At 38.9% G+C, this 3132-nt stretch overlaps 1 pseudogene across 1 annotated transcript; it reads left to right on the top strand.

The window, feature by feature from the left end:
• The first annotated feature begins 2085 nt into the window (after positions 1-2085).
• Positions 2086-2523, top strand: LOC308621388 (large ribosomal subunit protein uL24-like; annotated as a pseudogene). Its single transcript has one exon. The product of its transcript is annotated as a large ribosomal subunit protein uL24-like (transcript).
• The last annotated feature ends 609 nt before the right edge of the window (positions 2524-3132 follow it).

The raw sequence follows: 3132 nt of genomic DNA, 5'->3' as shown, positions 1-3132 counted from the left end.
TTCCCCTACACTTTCACTACAAGCAACATATTTACAAATCAGATAGTTCCTCCTTATCTCCAGCACCTCTTAATGCTAGAGGGGCCCAGGACTTCATCTCTTGTCTACATACACTCTTCCCCTGGTAGCTCTCATCTAGTCCCATGACTTTATAGGCCAAGTGAACATTTCTACTTCTAAGCCTAATAGGCGTTTTAATCTTAAATTTTTCCAATCCAAACTTCTGATCTCCATATTTACCTCCATTCCAAATGTGTTAATGTTGCAGTTTTTCCCTCTCAGTGACTAGCAACTCCAATTTCCTGGGCCAAAAATTTTGGAGTCACCTTTTACTTATCCTTTTTTCGCCACTCCCTACAATAATCCTTCAAGAAGTCATATCAACCCTATATGCAAAAATACATCCAGATTCTAATTACTTCTCACTGCCTCCTCTGCTACCTACCACTCTGGTCCAGGCCCCTGCAATTCACTGTAACAGCCTCCTCACTGGTCTCCCCTGCCTCTGCCTTAGTCCTTCTAATAGTCTTTTCTCAACAGAGCAGCCTGAGTGCTTTCTTTTAAAATCTTAGATCATGTCGTTTTTCTGTTCAAACCTCTCTACTGGATCCACTTTCACTCAGAGTGACACCAAAAGTCCTTACATATAGCCTAGAAGGTTCCTCATGATATAGCCTCTGCTATCTGACCACATCTCCTACTTCACTCTAGACACACTGACCTCCTTGCTTCAGGATAATGTACCTACCATCCCCTTATGGACCTTAAACAATAGACCGCTGGTTATTTCTCCAGCAAAAATGGGTTTATTCAGGATCAACAAAGAATAGCAATTCAGGGTCTGCAACTGTGGTGAGCCACATGCAAGTCCCCCCAAGAAGGAGAGAAGAACTCTTTTATAGGAGGGAAAAGGAAGTTGGGAGGGCTATAGTAACAAAGAGTCCATTGGAGGAATTGAGATTTTGAAGTTATAGTGGCTTTTCATTGAATGAGTTGTGACAGTCTTTCCTTGGCTGAGCTCTTGCCAGGCAAAAGGAAGTTTTCCTCTTCCTGTTGGGCTCTGCTATCATGGTAGGGCATGAGAGCACCCCCTTGACATTTAAAATAGAAAACTGTGTTTTAATTGAGCTTACTGTTTATTAACTTTTACACCCTCTTCCCCTAGGTAGATACACAGCTTACTCTCTAACCTCCTTTAAGTCTCCACTCAAGCATTACCTGCTCAGGGCATAAGCCCCTTTCCAATGTAGTTATCATCATTTGACATATATTTTGCATGTTTATTTTGTTTATTGTCTGTCTTCCCCATAAGAATGCAAAATCTTATATAAATTTAATATTTGTTAAATATTCACCACATATTCCCACCTCTTAAACCTGTGCCTGGCATAAAGACAGTGTACAACAAATATTTGATGAATGAATGAAGGTATATATACATATATTTATTTTTTAAACATAAATCCTTTCACAAAAATAAATAAGCATTAGAATACCTCAAATAAATTTTTTAAAATCTCATGTGTACAGAGTGTTACTCATGTGTTAGGCTCTGGGTAGTACTTTACAAGTGTGATGTCAGTGAATTTTCATAGCAGATCCTATGTGCAATCACATGAGACCTGTGGTCTTATTATAATAAGACCAATTCTTATTACAACCAACTTACATGTGAGATGTAATATAACTAGTTTAAGAAGTGAAAAATCAGTACATGGGGAATACAGGTTCAGACCCTGACATGTCTGACTCCAGAGGCCATTCTCTTCCTAATATGTCTAAAACATGCCTCTTTAAACTTAGAAAGAAAGTTACCACCAGCAACAGCAACAAAAAAGATTAAACCAAACCTTAATTTTAAAAGGGGCAACTAAATGCCTGACTAGGATTCCAAGTGTGTGAAACTTATAAATCCCAGCTTTTCAAAGGAAAAACACCGAGTAGATCAGGCAAAAGGCTGACCAGAGATTAGAAAGGCAGAACTGCACACTCAAACAAATGAAGAGATTGCAGTTAGAGAAACTTCTCTGAAAACTCCATCTTCACTTCCCTGTTGTGGTCATTACTGAAGCAGCAACAGCCAAAATGAAGTTCAATCCCTTTGTGACTTGTGACCAGAGCAAGAACCATAAAAAAGCATTTCAACTCACTTTCCCACTTTCGCAGGAAGAGTATGTCTTTCCCTCTTTCCAAAGAGCTGAGACAGAAGTACAATGTCCAACCCATGTCCATCTGAAAGGATGATGACGTTCAGGTTGTGTGAGGACACTACAAAGGTCAGCAAATTGGCAAAGCAGTTCAAGTTTACAGGAAGAAATGTATCATCTACACTGGACGTGTGCAGCAGGAGAAGCCAGTGGCACAACTGTCCATGTGGTCATTCAACCCAGCAAGGTGATTATCACCAGGCTAAAAGTGAACAAAGGTTGCAAAAAGATCTCTGGATGAAAAGCCAACTCTTGCCAAGTAGGAGAGGAAAAGGGCCTAAAAAGGGAAGAAACAATTGAGAAGATGTGGGAATAAAGTAATTTATATACAACCTTCATTAATACCTGCTAAAATGAAGAAAAAAAAAAACCCAACTCCCTAACCCTACCAGCTGCCCCATACTCCCACTGTGCAAAAGGATGAGAAATTGTTTCAAGTTCTTGCTTGTTGATTTGCTATCAGTTTGGGCCAGAAGACTGAGATAATCAAAGACTTCCAGGAATAAAATTAGGGACCTTTTTATTAAACTGTTCTCTTATTTTGGTCTATCATAAAATAGTAGAGAAGGCCTTCCTTTGCCCTTCTGCTGGCCATGTGAAGAAACATGGGCTTGGTTCTACCTCTGCTTTCTCCAAGTCTTTTTCTTTTCTCTGAAACATGCACTATGTTTGAAAACCACTATGTTTTAAAAATAATGCAGAAAAAGACAAAGAGAGGGTAAAAGTCATAGCACACCCCAGAGACAAGGAAATGTTCTTGAGAAGCATTTGCACATAGGTACCTGAAACTTTTCAAAACCACATCAATAAAAAAAAAGGTTACATGAATGACTTTTGAATATTGAAGCTTAAGTATATTAGCAAATCAAAAGGCCTGTGAAATAAGTGAAAACATTTTCTAACATCCCGTATAGTCTCTACATAA

The sequence above is a fragment of the Mesoplodon bidens genome, assembly GCF_964165515.1.
Source record: "Mesoplodon bidens genome assembly, chromosome: 8".
Taxonomy (NCBI): Eukaryota; Metazoa; Chordata; class Mammalia; order Artiodactyla; family Ziphiidae; genus Mesoplodon; species Mesoplodon bidens.
This window is presented reverse-complemented; position numbering and strand designations above follow the sequence as displayed.